This window comes from Ornithorhynchus anatinus, chromosome 4 (genome assembly GCF_004115215.2).
Source record: "Ornithorhynchus anatinus isolate Pmale09 chromosome 4, mOrnAna1.pri.v4, whole genome shotgun sequence".
In the NCBI taxonomy this organism is placed as follows: domain Eukaryota; kingdom Metazoa; phylum Chordata; class Mammalia; order Monotremata; family Ornithorhynchidae; genus Ornithorhynchus; species Ornithorhynchus anatinus.
In genome coordinates, this window is record NC_041731.1 from 9,152,369 (window position 1) to 9,170,087 (window position 17,719).

At 44.1% G+C, this 17,719-nt stretch overlaps 1 long non-coding RNA gene across 1 annotated transcript in view; it reads left to right on the forward strand.

Annotated features, from left to right (window-relative positions):
• Positions 1 to 3,106: 3,106 nt before the first annotated feature.
• LOC114811354 overlaps positions 3,107 to 17,719 on the forward strand; it is a 38,558-nt gene continuing 23,945 nt past the window's right edge. Inside the window, exon 1 of the long non-coding RNA XR_003759043.1 lies at positions 3,107 to 3,402. This is a non-coding gene — a long non-coding RNA (uncharacterized LOC114811354). The remainder of the gene's footprint in view (positions 3,403 to 17,719) is intronic.

A 17,719-nucleotide genomic window follows, 5' to 3' on the forward strand; every position in this document is an offset into this window, starting at 1 on the left:
TCTCTATGGGCCATTCATCCTTGAGTTTATCCAAGTCTTTCTTGAACTAATCATATTCTCTGCCAACACAATTTCCTGTGTTAACAAATTCCATATGCTTACCATTAACCACGTGAAAAAGGTTCTCATTTTGTTTAGAACCTCCCACCCCCAAGCTTCACCAGAACACCTCCTATTTGGTGGATTTGGTGAATAAAAATTCTGGGTTCACCTGCACGTACTTCCCTCCCCCATGTGGGACAGGGACTGTGTCTGATCTGCTTTGATTGTCATAATAATTACGTTTTTTGTAAAGCACTTACTATGTATAGAGCACCATTTTAAGAACTGGGGTAGATACAAGGTTGGACGGAGTCCCTAACTCTTAGGGAACTCATAGTCTAAGTAGCAGGGAGGACAGGCATTGAATCCCTAGTTTGCAGATGAGGAAACTGAAGCACAGAGAAGATAAGTGACTTGCCCAAGGTCTCAAAGTATACAAGTGTCAGAGTCAGGATTAGAATCCAGGTCAATCAATCAACCACTTGTATTTATTCAGTCCTTACTGTGTGCAGAGCTCCGTACTAAACTCGAAAGTGAGCACAATGTAACAGAGTGGTAGACATGATCTGTTGCCGAATTGTACATTCCAAGTGCTTGGTACAGTGCTCTGCACATAGTAAGTGCTCAGTAAATACTATTGAATGAATTGAATGAATGCCCACAACGAACTTAAAAGTCTTTGGACTCCCAGACTCATTGTCTTTCCATCCTGGGCCGTGCTACTTCTTTTACGTACTCCAACACTTAGTGAGATGTTTAGCACATAGTGCTTAACAAATACCACAATTTGTTATTATTATAATTTTTACCTTTCAGGATTTTGTCAACTTCAAGTATGTCTCCTTTCAGTCTTCCTTTTTCCAGGCTAACAAGAACCTAATCTTCTCATTTCATCTTCATATGGAAATGTATCGGTTAGCATTGTTCTTATTACCACCATTAGCATGTATTACATGCTTATGATGGCTTAATGATGGTTTGAGAAGCAGCTTGGCTTAGTGGAAAGAGCACAGGCCTGGGAGTCAGAGGTCATGGGCTCTAATCCCAGCTCCTCCATTTGTCAGCTGTGTGACCTTGGGCAAGTCACTTAACTTCTCTGTGCCTCAGTGACCTCATCTGTAAAATGGGGATGAAGACTGTGAGCCCTACGTGGGATGACCTGATTACCTTGTATCTACCCCAGTGCTTAGAACAATGTTTGGCATATAGTAAGAGCTTAACAAATACCAACATTATTATTATTATTATTAATAGAATGATAAAATGACGTCTTTTTGTTTCATTTTTATGCCCTTCCTGATACAGGGCATTTTACTGGCCTTTTTGTCTGAGGCAGCGAAGGCACACTGAATTGCTATTTAGGAAATAGTTGGCAATGACTCTGGAAGCCATGGGCCTGCCACCATGTCACTGTAATTTAGATGATTTTTCCCTAGAGGTATTTCCTTTACTTTTGCACTTACTGAAGCTCATCTGCCATTTTCTGCTTACAAATTCCACTTCACAATCAGTCAATCATCTTCCTGCAATTAATCCTTTTCAGCTTAGCATTTCACCCTCCAGAAGAACATGGCCAGAAGCACTGTTACCTAGTGGAAAGAGTACAGGACAGGATTCTAATCCTAGTGCCATCTCTTGACTTCTCTGTGATCTTGGGCAAGTCACTTAACTTTTCTGTGCCTCAGTTGACATAAGTGCTCTTGGACTGAGGGAGGAGCGAATAAAGGTTACAAATTGCACTTGGATTTGTAACCTTTATTCGCTCCTCCCTCAGTCCAAGAGCACTTATGTACATACCCATAATTCATTTTAATGTCCATCTTCCCATCTAGACTGTAAGCTCCCGGTGGCCAGGGAACGGATCTACCAACTCTGTTACAGTGCACTCTCCCAAGCGCTTAGCACAATGCTCTGCACACAGTAAGCTCTCGGTAAATACAACTGATTGATAGATTGATTCCTTTGCAACCTCTGCCCAGGGCCGCCTCCTCCCCCGCATGTGGTCATGTTGAGAAATGACTTCCAAAACCCCGTCTACTGCCCATGGCAGATTTAAGACAGCCCCATAGCCTTGAACACCAATGAGTTGTATAAGCAGCGTTTCTTAGTGGATCCAACATGGACCTGAGATTCAGAAGGACCTGGGTTCCAATCCGATTCTGCCACTTGTCTGCTGGGTGACTTTGGGGCAAATCACTTAATTTTTCTGTGCCTCAGTTATCTCATCCATAGAATGGGGATAAAGACTGTGAGCCCCACGTGGGACATGGACTGTGTCCAACCGGATTAGCTTGTGTCTATCCCAGCACTTAGTACAGTACCTGACACATAGTAAGCATTTAATGATAATAATGTTGGTATTTGTTAAGCGCTTACTATGTGCAGAGCACTGTTCTAAGCTCTTGGGTAGACACAGGGGAATCAGGTTGTCCCACGTGGGGCTCACAGTCTTAATCCCCATTTTACAGATGAGGTAACTGAGGCACAGAGAAGTTAAGTGACTTGCCCACAGTCACACAGCTGACAAGTGGCAGAGCTGGGATTCGAACCCATGATCTCTGACTCTCAAGCCCGTGATCTTTCCACTGAGCCATGCTGCCTCTCTTTAAAAAACCATTAAAAAAATCCAGAGAAACCCAAACCAGGATGACTTGGCTCCCTGGTCGGGGGTGGAGGGTGGGGAGAGGGTCACGGGGGGATGTCCCTTGCTTGGAATAGGTAGGAATTTCCAGTGTGAGCACAGGGTCTGGTATCAACACTTTTGCCGTGACCTTCATGAACAGAACAATGTCACAGTCATCAGTAACGTGAGGCCTGCCTCCCACCGGTTCTGTGTCGCTGCCTTCGACTGTGGGGGTCAAGATCTCCAAGATGTTGCCGTTCATGAGTTCATGCTGATTTAAAGAGTGAAAACAGCAGCAAAAGGGAGCCATGTTACCTTTCCTTTGAGTCATGCGATCCCAGCTGTGGCAGGGTGATTATGCCTAATTAATTGAACACTTTGTTGGTCTCAGCTGCACGGAGGCATTTTAAAAGCCCACATCATACATTAGGGCTTGGCAGTGAATGATGATTGAACCACACTAGCTAGTAACTTGCTTTTTCCTCTTTGTATAGGGCCATTAATATAACCACAAGTTTTCTCCCCCACAAAGAAAGCACTCCCATGACTGGGAATGTTGATTAGCCCAACATTCCCTTATAGGTGGATGGAATCTGAGAAGTCAACATTTGTTAAATGTTGATAACTGCTGAATATCTGGCACGTTAGGGGTGTCAAGACGAGTTGATGGAGGATTTTCAGTCAATTTCAGCAACATCTACGCCTTATTCACTCCAGGGTGTGGACTGCCTTTCAAGGTTGGTATCCAGTGTCGGGTTACTTGCTGTAAGGAACATTTTCATCTCCCTTGCCTTTGAAGTCTAGTTTTGCTACCTGCCTGGCTCCTTTTGGAGCAACTGACAGCCCTCTCCCACCTCTACCTGGCAATCCAGAGAACAAGTTGATGAAGCTTGAAGGTTTAGTCTGACTTTGTTTTTACAGAGAGCAGCCAGCGACCTGTTTTACTCACTAACCCAAAGGGGCAGGTCTCATCCCGTTTTTAAAGCCCCTGGACTTCCCTTAGGATCCAAGTGGCAGTTTTGAATTTAGGCTTATCCTTCCGGAGAGTTCAGAAGCTTGTGACTCTTAGGATCGTTTTCATTCCACTGTACTGTAAGCTCTTTGCGGGCAGGGAATGTGTCTACCGACTCTGTGGTATTCTACTCTCCTAAACACATAGTACAGTGCTCTGCACCCGGTAAGTGTTCAATACATACCACTGAGTGATTGATTCCTCTCTAGTAGGTTTTCATTTCATGCTATGTACGTATCATTCACATCTCAAGGCAATGCTTGGATGATGAGATTCCTCTTAACATCCACAGTTCTGATTGTTAATTATTAATAATAATAAGATATCCTTTGAGCATAAAGGAATGTAAAGTGCTTACAGTGTGTCAAACACTGTGCTATGCCCTGGGATTGATATGGTACATTCATATCAGACACAGTTCAGATACCTGGGGCTTAATTCTAATGAACTTTTCCTAGCTCATATTCACGATCGGAGCACATCCAGGTGGGTCGCTCAGATGCCATCTCTCTAGGCTGTTGCCTCCGTGCACAGGAGCATTAACTGAGGACTGGTAGAGGAGGGAAGGAAAGGCGTCAATCAATCAATACCTATTACTGAGGGCTCACTCAGTGCTAGGCATTGTACTAAGCACCTAGCTGAGTACAGTAGTAGCCAACTAGGGGAGATACAGAACAGGAAGCCCTATGTTAAGTTACACCTTCATCAGAAATCAGGATGGTTGTCTATTTCCTTTGAAAGGAACTGAAAACCTCTTTTGAAAACACTTACATGGCCTACCCAGAACACCACTGTTCTGGCAATAAATAAATTCTTTTTAATTGTTGTTTAAAACACTGCTGTCCTTTTCCTTCCCCCCACTAGATGGTTAAAAACACTTCATGGATTATTTGGGGAAGGACAAAGACAGGCAAGGGTGGACACTCAACTCTTCTAAACATTTTGATTTTTCAAACCATGAAGAGTTTTCTTTGCTGTTCCCTAAACTTTCCAGTTGCGGGGTGTGGGGACAATGCATTTGTGAAACCTTTGCTAATGAAGCCTATTTTTTTTCTTCTCTAGTGTTTGCAGTCAATTCACTAGAGCTAGTTGTTAAAAAAACATGTGGAATTATAAAAAATGGTTTTGTTTTGTTTAATTTTTCTTGAAATGAAGGAGGTTTTGTTTGAAGTACTGTTGATAATGTTACATTTTATTTGGCCCCAGGACATTAAATTAAGGACTCAGTCATGAAAGTCAAAGAGAGGGTACTGGAGGCTCTTAGTTTTGCAAAGCTGAGCAACCTTGACCTCTCTAAGGACATTTGCCTGTGACTACCTTCTCAGGAAGGGTGTAGGGGTATTGGGTTTTAGGGTGGTAGGAGAGATGGCCCCGTGCCACTTTTTTTTTGCCTTCAACCACAGACACCAGTAAAAAGAGGAGTTTGGCAACAGTGGCCTCATTCATTAAGTATGGAGGAGCTGGGGTTTTGTCTTGATATTTTTCTGCCTCCACCTATCTCTATTAAAGTGGGGCTGTTTGGCCTTGAGCAAGTCAATTAACTTCTCTTGGCCTCAGTTTCCTCATCTCTAAATGGGGATCCACTACCTGTTCTTCCTACCCTTCAGACTGTGAGCCCTTTTGGAACTGTATGTGACCTGATTACCTTGTATCTACCCTAGACCCTAGTATGATGCTTAGCACGGACTAAATGCTTAATGAATACTATTATCATTATTATTACTATTATTATTAATAGTCATGCGATGTTACTATAACCAGTAATAAGAAGAAAAAAAAATTATAGCTGGCTGCTTGTAGTTGGCAGGAGAAATGGAAAGCACACTGGGTATTCCAGACCTTAGGGCTTGTGGAGGTTGAGGGCATGACAAAAATAATATGTTCTAACTTAGGAACATGACTGAGGGGGAGGATGAAAGGAAGGATGAGGGAGCAGGAGTAGGTTGAATGATGACTGACTATTGGGGAATACACGAAGAGCTCCTGGTATTATTTCTCCAGAGGCTATTCCTTCAGTCGCAGCCTCCTGAACTTAGATGGAAGATAATTAAAAATGACTGGCAAAGGCACAATAGCCAATATTATCTTGGAAAAACGTTAGAATTAAATATAGACTGAATCATAGTTCACTTATTAAACTTTGCAACTTTATGAACGGTAACTTTCAAAAGACAATTATCCTGACCCATACAGGTTTTAACATCAGCGATAATAATAGTAACTATGGTATTTGTTAAGCACTTACTGTGTGCTAGGCTCAGTACTAAGCGCTGAGGAGGATACAAGCAAATCGGGTTGGATGCAGTCCCTGTCCCATGTGGGGTTCACAGTCTTAATTGCCATTTTACAGATGAGGCAACTGAGGCATGAAGTCAAGTGAGTTGCCAAGGTCACATAGCAGACATGTGGCAGATCTGGGATTAGAACCCATGTCCTCTGACTCCCAGGCTCATGCTCTTTCCACTAGACCCTACTGCTTTAATAATAATAATAATAGTAAACTCCTTGAGGGCAGGGATTGTGTTTACCAACTGTACTGTCCTCTGCCAAATATTGATTGAGGAATTGGGAGATAGGGTGGAGAACTTGGGGAGATAGCCCCCTAAGGAGGTGGGGAAAAGGGGAAAGAAGAGAGAAGCAGATAATTTGGAAAATAAAACAACAAAACCTCACGATATTAGAAAATCGGGCCTCTCTGAAAATCATGTTACTGTAAGTTTGCTGTCAATTGTTGTGACGGTTCAGATGGGGGAGGTAGTTTTGGAGGAGTTGCCTTTAGCCTAGTAAAAACTGCGAGACTGATAGCATTGTGGACAGAAGGGAAAGGGTCCAAGGTTGCAGCAGAGCACAGTGTATCTCTAGGTCTCCTTCTCTGTTTAAAGTTGATCCCGGGTCTCAGCGGCGCATCCACCAGAAACTGAAAGATCCTGGAAAGAGAAAGAAGGCAGATGTACATTGTGTAAAGCACATGCAGTATGTAATACATCTCAGAAAGAGTCATTACTGAGCACAGATTGTCTGCTCTTTAGGAGCCCCAATGAAGCACATTCTTTGCCACCCAGGGGGGGAAAAATGCTCTTATCAGAAGAAGCAAAGGAGCAGCTGAAGTGCCGAGGAAATGGCCGAGAGTGAAACAAGAGAAATTCAAAAAAGGACATTTTCCTCTGAAAATTCTGTTCATCTTTCAGCTCTAAGCAGCGTGGCCTAGTGGAAAGAGCATGGTCCTACGGGCCTGGGAGTCAGAGGACCTGGGTTCTAATCTTGCCTCTGTCACTTGTCTGCTGGGTGACCTTGGGAAAGTCACTTGACTGCTCTGGGCCTCAGTTTTCTCATCTGAAAAATGGGGATTAAGACTGTGGGACAGTGACTGTGTCCAACCTGATTGTCTTGTATCTACCCTGGAGCTTAATACAGTGACCGGCACATTGCAGTCGTTTCACAAATAGCTTTTAAAAAAACAACAACCAACTGAAAGTAATGGTTCATTATGAAGACAAACTTCCATTGGAGGCGGTTGCTCTCTCTCTCTCTCTCTCTCTGTCCATCAACACTGTGGTTAGTGATCCACAGTGCCAGAGAACCAGGGAACAATTACAGCTGCTTTTACCCCTCCACATACCGAATTTTAGGGCAATTTGGTTTGATTTTCCCCAAGGAGGGGTAGTTTGTTTAGAAACAATCTAGGAAATGCTGTGGTCCTCTTCATTCTTCTGTTCCTTCTCCCCCTTGAGCTCTCTCCACCAAAGTCGCTTCTTCCCCACCATGATTGGTCAGGAGCCCCAGTGTCAACTGATAAGAGGAGAAACACTGTGAATTGAGGAGAAGTGGGTTGCGAGGAGAAGCAGAGTGGCTCAGTGGATAGAGCTTGGGCCTGGGAGGCAGAAGGACCTGGATTCTAATCCCGGCTCCGCCATGTGTCTCCTGTGTGACCGTGAGCAAGTCCCTTAACTTCTCTGTGCCTCAGTTACCTCATCTGTAAAATGGGGAAGAGTGTGAGCCCCTTGGGTGATATGGGCTGTGTCCAACATGATTAACCTGTATCTGTCCCAGAGCTTTGAACAGTGAAAATACAAATTGGTGGAAATTGAACAGCTGTATCACCTGTAGCTCAAATGGGTCCCAAGGAGAACTCAGCACAGCCTGAAGGTCAGTTCAAAAATGGAACAAACAAACAAACAAAACCCAAATCAGATTCCACATTTCTAAAAGGTGTAAATATTTTCAGACTTGTCTCCAGAAAAAACATAGGTAGATTAGTTGCTAGGTTTTCATTTCTCAGAAGTTAGCAGGGAGAGACTGAAAGCCACTGGGTTGAAATCAGACAGATGAGGCTTTGGGTATGGTGGCCAGAGTCCTTGTGTAAGGGTGAATGGTCATGGCATTGTGACTGCTCTCTTGTCCCCTTGATGATGGCAGATGGAGCCAAGTGGCAGTAAACAGCACCATTAAGAGATGGGGGTGGCGTCAGCAGGATCAAACATGGGGAAGCGGCAGCTCTGGTGCCATCTTTCCTATGACTTCCCTCATCATCCCCATATTTATTAATGCTCCCCCTGGATATCTGAGGTCATTTCTTCTCCAACCTCCACAAGGTCAGAAGCAGCGGCAACAAACACAACGATGGTGGAGAGGCAGCAAAAACAGTTACATAATCGCTGTCGCTTGATGTATGACCCTGGGCAAGTGGCTTAATGTCTCTGTGCCTCATTTACTCACGTGGAAAATGGGGATCAAACACTCATTCTCCTCTCTTCCTTAGACTGTGAGACCCATATGGGACAGGAACTGTCTGCTCTGATCATATTTATCCCAGCACTTAGCTCTCTGTCTGATAAATGGTGAGTGTTTAACAGGTACCACACTCTTTTGTGATATCTGTTAAGCACTTATGTTCTAGGCACTGTACTAAGTACTGGGGTAGTTACAAGCTAATCAGTTTGGACACAGTCCATGTCCCACTAGGGGCTCCCAGTCTTAATCCCCATTTTAGAGATGAGGTAACAGAGGCACAGAGAAGCGAAGTGGTTTGCCTAAAATCACACAACAGACAAGTGGTGGAGCCAGAATTAAGACCTGGGTTCTTCTGACTCACAGGCCAATTCTCTATCCACTAGACCGAACTGTTTCTTGGCCTAGTGGATTATTATTGTTATTGTTACTATTGATGATGACAGCCACGGACTCTCCTTGACTGTTACTGCTCTGCCCTGCTGGTTTTTGGTACTCTAGCCTCATTCATGGGCACAGTTACTACCATTTTCATTTCTAGCACCCTGCCTTTATGTCCAGTTTCTGTTTCTCTTTTTTGCCTTTCTAGCCTCATTCCTAGAGGTGCCTATTCCTTCCCAATTAGGGCTCCAAAAAATCTGATCCCCCAGATCTTGATTGACTTGGGATTGCACCAGATAAACACTGGTGGTCGTTCATTCGATTGTAGTCATTCGATCGTATTTATCGAGCGCTTACTGGGTGGAAAGCACAGGTCTCCCTACCTTCACCCAATCAATCAATCCTATTTACTGAGTGCTTAAAGGGTGCAGATCCCTGTACTAAGCACTTGGGAGAATCAGCAATCAGTTGTATTTGAGTGCTTACTGGTTGCAAAGGACTATACTAAGCACTTGGGAGAGTAAAATATAGCAATATAACAGAATTGGTAGACGCCTTCCCTGCCCATAACGCCTTGAGGCGATCTTACAATTTAGAGAATACAATAGTGTAGATGAAGACAATCCCTACCCTCAAAGAGGTTACAGTCTAGTGGACCCCAGCCAGCCTGGACTCTGGGAGATTAGACTGAAGACCTCAGGGCCAGCAGGGCAAGGATTTTGGGGGCTGAAAAATGGAAAAAAAAATTAGGTTAGTGCTACAGCATCGCTCAGTCCCTTGAGGAATCAGGTCAAAAGTGGATTCTTCTCCTGGAAAGTCTTTTCAGAATCTACACATTCCCCTGCCAAAGAACACCCAAGGGACCTTGTTTTCATCTGAGTCGGAGGCCAAAGCTTTCACTTCCTGGGGCTCTTGGCATTGGTGCCGGAGGGAACAAGCGAGCATTCCCAGGTGTCTCAGGCTCTCCTTCACTTTCCCCAAATCACAGAAATCCGGGTCCTCTCCCAGCATTCACCTCCACCAGGGGGGATAGCGAAGGAGAGGTCACTGGGCGGCAGTTGACAAATCGACACTTGTTCTGGGTATAGAGCAGTTTCTTCTCACCGAGCCATACGGAATGTCGGCTTTATTTATTTTGCTAGCTGGATGCCTCCAGAAAGGAGGGGAGGCTGAAAGCTTCTTTTTTCTTTTGGTGGGATGACAAATTTTACACTCTTTCTTGCAAAGCTATTCTCCCTCCCCTTTCCCTTTTTCCAGTTGTCTCTATAATATAGCAAGGGAAGGAAGGGGTAACATCTTTTCAACCTGGTGTTTCATAACTGTCTTAATGCTATGCAAGGGAAAAAATATCCCAGGAAATTAACATGCTTTGAGCAGTGTGGAGGAGTTATCATTCCAAGTCGTCTCCTTCCAGTTTGAAATTAACTGCTGTTCAGGGAACTTTCGTCCTTGAGGGAAGCATATTTTTAGAATAAAGAGGGGATTGGGACCTGAACAGAAAAATGTGGTAAATAAGAGGGTCAGTAGCGAAAGGAGGAGGACATTAAATCATTTTGAGCAGCCTTAGCCAAAGTGGAATCATCTCAATTTAAAGTCTGTAATCTGGGTGGTTCGAGAACTGAATATAGCAGATGACAAAGAAGAAAAGTACTACGTCTACAGGCGTCACGGCTTAGAGAAACTTTCAGATGCCTGGTCCGAAACAAAGACCCCTCTGTTTGGGAAATTTTATCTTGGGAGGAAAATCTTCACTTGGTGATGAGGTGAAAGACAAAATTCATTTTAACAAAGCAGTAGTTGCCAGCGCTGTCTGATGGCGAACAATAGGCCCAGGACAGCTGAAATCCTGCCCTGTTCTCACTCTCCAGGATACTTTCGTCCTAACCACGTGAGATAGCAATGGGATTAGGGTCACATACTCAGGTCCAAGATTACTCAAGTGAGGGTGTTGATTGAGTGAGCTCTGTGGAGTGAGGAGAACGTTGAGAGTGATGTCATAAAACAGGAAATCAAGAGCTTTGCTTGTATTTCTGTAATGAAAATTGGAGCCTGAAGAGAATTATCTTCCTCCCCACAGTCCCTCGCCTTAATATCATTTCATGCTAAAATAGCATGCGTGTCCAAGCACATGGTGACAACAGTGATATGCACTACATCAATATCTTTTCAGATAAGCCCTTTAAGCATTTTTCAAGGTTGCTGAAATGTCCCTTCCCTTAGTTTTCTAATTCCTGACCTTCTCCATTAGCCCTCTTGCCATTTTCCTATTCCTACTTTCCCTCATCGGTAATTCTCTTCCTTACCTTTTTAGGGAAGCAGCCTGGCCTAGTGCAAAGAACGTGGGCCTGGAAGCCAGAGGACCTGGATTCTAATTTTGGCTCTGGGATCTATCTTTTGTGTGACCCTGGGCAAGTCACTTTACTTCTCTGTGTCTCAGTTCCCTTATCTGCAAAATGGGGATACTGCCTACTTAGAGTGTGAGCTCCATGCGTGACCCGATTATGTTTTATCTACCCCGGCGCTTAATAAAGTGCTTGGCACATAGTAAACACTTACAAAATACCATTATCATCATTATTTCAGATCCACTTTAAAAACTTTTGGAACACTTTCCTTCTATGTCAGTCATTCATATTTGTAGGGTGCTTACTGTGTGCAGAGCACTGTACTAAGCACTTGGGAGAGTACGGTATAACGATGTAACGGACACATTCCCTGCCCACGACAAGCTCACTGTCTATAGAGGGAAGCCTTTTGTCAGTGTTAGTTTAGTTTTGCTAGTGGAGCTCTCTCTGTTAGAACTGACTCACTTTGCCTGTTTCCTGAGCAGCCATTGATCTTCACAACATCACGGGATACAATCTGGGAGGCTGTTTCTCTGAGCTTCCTGTTCGGCATTCTCCTCTCCACCTGGCACAATCCCTGATTCAAACAGGTTTCCTGCTGCTGCTGAATGTTGCTAAGGCAACCAACAGGCAGGAGGCTTATAGAGACTTATATAGAGTCAGAACAGGGAGGAGGAGACAGTGAGCAACAGTGAGAAGCCCCCGTGACCTAGTGGATAGAGCACAGGCCTCAGAGTCAAAAGGACCTGGGTTCTAGAGAAGCAGCGTGGCTCAGTGGAAAAGAGCACGGGCTTTGGAGTCAGAGGTCATGGGTTCGAACCCCGGCTCTGCCACTCGTCAGCTGTGTGACTTTGGGCAAGTCACTTCACTTCTCGGTGCCTCAGTTACCTCATCTGTAAAATGGGGATGAAGACTGTGAGCCCCACGTGGGACAACCTGATTCCCCTGTGTCTACCCCGGCGCTTAGAACAGTGCTCGGCACATAGTAAGCGCTTAACAAATACCAACGTTATTATTATTAATTCTGCTCTTCCACTTATCTCCTGTGTGACCTTGGGCAAGTCAGTGCACTTCTCTTTGCCTCAGTTCTCTTATCTTAGAACAGTGCTCGGCACATAGTAAGCGCTTAACAAATACCAACATTATTACTCTCTGTCAAATGGGGACTAAGACTGTGAGCCCCATATAGGACACAGACTGTTGCCAACCTAATTAGCTTGTGTCAACCTTAGTGCCTATAAAAGTGCCTGGCACATAGTAAGTGTTTAACAAATACCATGCTTTTAAAAAAAACAAAAAGAAAGAGTGGGATATGGTTGATAAGTTCTGGTGATTTAGGTTATCAAGGAATTGGCCATACTCCAATCCAAGAGGATGCATACACTCCTGCCTCTTTCAGTAGCTCAGAAGAGTTTTACGTGGGTGGAGGAAGGGTGTTAATAGCTGTTATTCTCCTACTCCTTTTCCCCCTCTTCTGTATATCAGGGGAAAGCGCACTGCTCTGGAAATCAGGAAACCGGGACCTGCGTTCTAGTTATGATACCGCCGGTTGGGGCTCTGCCCTCAGTTCTGAAAATTTCTGGCCAAATGGCCACCTAAGGCATTCCATGAGGTATACAGGCCCAGAAGGAATCCAGAAATACAGTTGTTAAATGAGTGCAGCAGAGACTGCAGTGGCTACTAAGTCTGACAGGCCATGATGCTACAGTTCAACATCAGCACTCTTGCTGAGGTCACTTTGGCCATAAATGGGTTCTGCGCCCAAAGATCTTTGCATGGACTTTGCAAGTTGCCGCAGCAAACACTGCGCCACTGTCTGCCCATTAGCTCACTGCCTCTTTGGCCCCAGCGGGAACATGACTGGCAGGGATGAGAGAGAGCGATATGGCAGGATTGACCAACACTATAATCAATTTTTCAGTTCCTTAGCATTATAACTCGAAGCTCTTCCAATCATTCCTGGCCGAGTCTCCATCATTATTTATGGCCAGTTATTTCATTAAATCAGATCCACAGTGAGAGGGGCAGCACGGTAGCCTCCACTCTGCTTACATTGTAACCAGAAGCAGAGCGGCAGTTATAGTGGATAGCGCACGGGCTTGGAAGTCAGAAGGTCATGGGTTCTAATCCCAGCTCCGCCACTTGTCTGCTGGGTGACCTTGGGCAGGTCGCTTCATTTCACTGTGCTTCAGTTACCTCATCTGTAAAATGGGGATCGAGACTGTGAGCCCCATGTGGGACAGGGACTGTGTCCAATCTGATTTGCTTGTATCCACCCCAGTGCTTAGTTCAATGCCTGGCACATAGTAAGCACTTAACAAATATCACAGTTATTATTATTATTGTTCCATACTACTGTCTCTTTCCCTCTAGGGACTTCACACAAGCTATTTGTTTGGTGTTTTATTTGAAGAAGACACCCCTGGAAATTCATTCAAGGGTGTGTGTGACTAAAAGACCAATACAGTCTTGGTTGCTTTGTGTACACACAAAGGCCGACTGTGCTGTCATGACTGTGCTATTGTTTTCACCTTTGTCTCCTTGTGGTGTTATCTTTATGGAACTTCTGCTTCAGCACTCCTTCCTTTCCCACTGGCACCAGGGAATGTCAACCTTTCTACAATTGGTGTGCAACATTTGAGGCTTTGTGTTACCGTATCCTTAAATTGTTTCCTTGCTTTAGGTTTCTCAATTTTGGCTCACCATAGAGCAGCCCTTCAGGTATCCTGTTGTCCATTCTCATCACATGTCCCAGACAGAATGATGCGATGGGGTGAGCATAGTCTCCATCAATCAATCATATTTATTGAGCACTTACTGTCTGCAGAGCACTGTACTAAGCGCTTGGCAGAGTACAATAAAACAGAGTTGGTAGACATGTTCTCTGCTTACGAGTTCTCAGTCCAGAGGGGGAGAAGGACAGTAATAGAAATTATGGATATGTATAAGTGTGGTGAGGCTGAAGGAGGGGTGACTAAAGACTAAATTCAAGTGCAGTGGTGATGCAGAAGGGAGTGGGAGAAGAGGAATTGAGGGCTTAATCAGGGTAGGCCTCTTGGAGGAGATGTGGAGGAGAGGAGGCCCCAATGCTAAGAGATTGGATTCATTCCAGGACTTCATTGTTTGCAATCCTGTCCTGCCATAGATTGCTGAGTATAGCTCATAAGTGACACTGAAGGAAATGTTCAAATTGTGTCACCTGTGATGAGCCCATGTTTCATAAGCGCAGAGAAAGTAGGGCTAAACCCTACAGTTCTGAGACCTTTAGTTTGGTCTAGAGCCTTATACTATGCTTCCATTGTCCGGACAGTCTCCTAAGTGAAGTGCTGGTCTTCTTGATTTAGTTTTCTCTTGTCTCTTGTTGCAGAATTGGTCAGGGTGCTGCCTAGGTAACCAAATTCTGTATTGGTGTACAACTCTGAACAGCAGACAGTAAGGCCCTCACCCTTTTACTAGGTTATTTTAGACACAAGAATGTCAGTGTTACAGAGCACTTGTGCAGTCACCCAAGTCCATAAGGATTGTCCTTGCTTGTTGAGAACAATCGCATGCTCCCACGCATCTACCGTAGTGCTCAGTACTCAGTAGGTACTCAAATGCTCTTGTTGGCTGCTGCTGCTGCTAAAATGCTCATCCGGGACAACTGTCTGCCTCTGCCATTGGCAGTAGAGTGCTTGAAGGTGCAGTGTGAGGACTTAATAGTTGTGGATGTCTTCTAGATTGTAAACTCCTCAAGGGCAGGGATTATTTCTACTTTATTGTCCTCTCGCAAGCACATACTAAAGGCTCTGCACAGAGGCAAGAACTCATTAAACAACATGGATCGATCGTCATGTAAATTCCCTAAATTTCCTAATCGTCCATCTTGGGCCCATCAACCAGATTTAGCCTTCTTCAGCCTTATAATATTCCCACCTTTCCTTCTACATTCCAACCTTCCAATTATTTACCCATTAAAAGTGTTTGCTTTTGTTGTTTTGAACATACCACCTTTTAACTTCAATGAATGATCCTAATCCTGGTGTGTAGAATTTGGCGAACAACAAATCCAAGCTTGCCCTAGTCACACTCTTCTCCATTTTATAAGTCACTCAATCATATTTACTGAGTGCTTACTCTGTGCAGAACACTGTACCAAGGGCTTGGGAGAGTACAGTACAACAGAGTTGGTAGACATGTTCCCTATTCATAACATAATTACAGTATATAGGAGGAGATAGACATATGAATAAATTATAAATGTGTAAGTAATGGGTGGGGCTGAGGGTGGTGTGACTATCAAGTGTCCAAAGGGTACGGATCCAAATGCATAGACAGTGCAAAGGGAGAGGGAGTTGGGGAAACCAAGGCATACAGCGGAAGGCTTCTTGGAGGAGATGTGTTGGTGGTGAGATAGAAGAAACGGGGGCAGAGAGAGCAAGAAAACACTAGAGGAGTAAAGTGTGTGGGCTGTGCTATAATAAGAGATAAGTGAGGGTAAAATAGGAGGGGGCAATCTGATTGAGTGCTTTAAAGGTAAGAAATTTCTGATGTGGAGGTGGATGGGCAACCACTGGAGGTTCCTGAACAGTGGGGAGATATGGACTGAACTGTTTATTAGAAAATTATCTGTGCAGTAGAGTGCACAGTGGACTGGAGTTGGGAGAGATGGGGCGGCAGGGAGGTCAGTGAGGAGGCAGTCTTCAATCGTGTCTCCTCTCAGCCTTCTTCTTCTGGTCTCTTTTGGAGGATGAGGGTGGCACTGGTGATCTATCAGTCCTACCGAGAAGTGGCTATTCTTAACGATGAGTTACGCTCCTTCCCTCCCATAAGTTTCTTCATAACTCTCGGATGGACACCATCCTGTGCTGGCTCTCTCTTAACATCTGAGTACAGTAGGAGAGGCGGGGAGCTGATTATCTGGAACGTACCTATCGACTCTGTTATACTGTACTCTCCCAAGTGCTTATTACAGTGATCTGCACACAGTAAAGTGCTCGATAAATTCCATTGATTGGTTATTAGGGAATAGCCAAGAGTTATTGTCCAGATGTAGGTATCCCTCTATCACCTGTCAAAATGTCTTCATTCATTCTGCTTCCTGGGATTTGACCTGCGTCATCTCTTCACCCCATCCAAATGGAGTTTTTCTCTGACAGTGGTGCAGTTCTAGGTTGCTGTGTCCAAGACAGAGGCAGTAGGTATTATGTTGGGTTCAGACCATGTGCTGCTATTTTCTGTTCACACGTGGATCGCTATTTCTCTGTGGGCTTCTCTGGGAGGAAGCATATAGCATAAATGGGTAGTCTTGTTAACAACAAAGTCCTCAAAACAGCCGGTGCCTTTCTCAAGTGCTCTTGAAACTGCAAACCCTTTTCTGTTCTCTGCTGCAAATGGAAAACTATTTAATACCAGGCGGAGCTGTCTATTTCACGAGGCAAGAATGACGCTTGATAAATTGAATTGATGAAATATTTGGAAAGTGTTCACAGCCTGGTATTTATTTTTCTGGTTTCAGTATTTGCCCTTGTTTTTATTTAAGTTTATTTGTGTTATTCTTTTGAGTGTTTTAATATCCTTGGGAGTTCAAGAAATCACAACATATGTGAAAAAGAAATATAATGAAGCATGATTTTTCATGCTTTTCCCATGCCTAAATGCATTAATTCTTGCTTTTATAAGCCATATATAAATAAGCAATTTGGAAACAGACTGTAGAGGAAGAATCATGATATAACAACTCATCTTATTCAATGCATGTTTTACCTCCTACTTAAAACAACACAAAAAACTCCGTCTTGCTATAAATGCTTGATAATAGTAATGATAAAATAATAACGGTAATTGTTAAACACTTACTATGGCTAAGCAATTTACTAAATGCTGGAGTAGATACAAGTCCATTACACAGTCCAAGAGGACCTCTTTCCCCATTTTACGAATGAGTAAACTGAGAAGTTAATAATAATTGCGGTATTTAAGTGCTTACAATGTGACGGGCACTGTATTAAGCACTGGGGTGGATGCAAGCAAATCGGGTTGGACACGGTCCTTGTCCCACATGGAGCTCATAATCTTAATCTCCATTTTACAAATGAGGGGACTGAAGCCCAGAGAAAGTGAAGTAATTTGCCATGGCTACACAGCAGACAAGTGGTTAGGCAAGGATTAGAGCCCAGGTCCTACTGACTCCCAGGCCTGTATTCTATCCACTAGGCCACACTGCTTAAGTCCCGGCCACCTCCCCCACCACACACACCCGTGGTCAAACAGTAGACAAATGGCGGATCTGGGCCTAGAACCTGAGACTTCTGACTATCTCCTGGTCTTTCCATTAGGCAACACAGTCTCCTGCTAATGTTGCCAAGAACTTCTTGGAGAAAATGAACACATTAGGTCTTATTGTTGCTTCCTGCAGTTGTCTAATAAAATTCCCTGCTGCAGAAATCCCATCTGTGCACTGCATTTTGGTCTGAAGGAACACTGTACTTCAGGAAGTGTATGATTAACGAGATTCTTAAGTCGCCTGTCCAGAAGGATTCAAGCTAAAATATTGTTGGCGGTGGAAAGTAATGAGATATGCCTATAATTTCCCCAGTCATCGTTGGT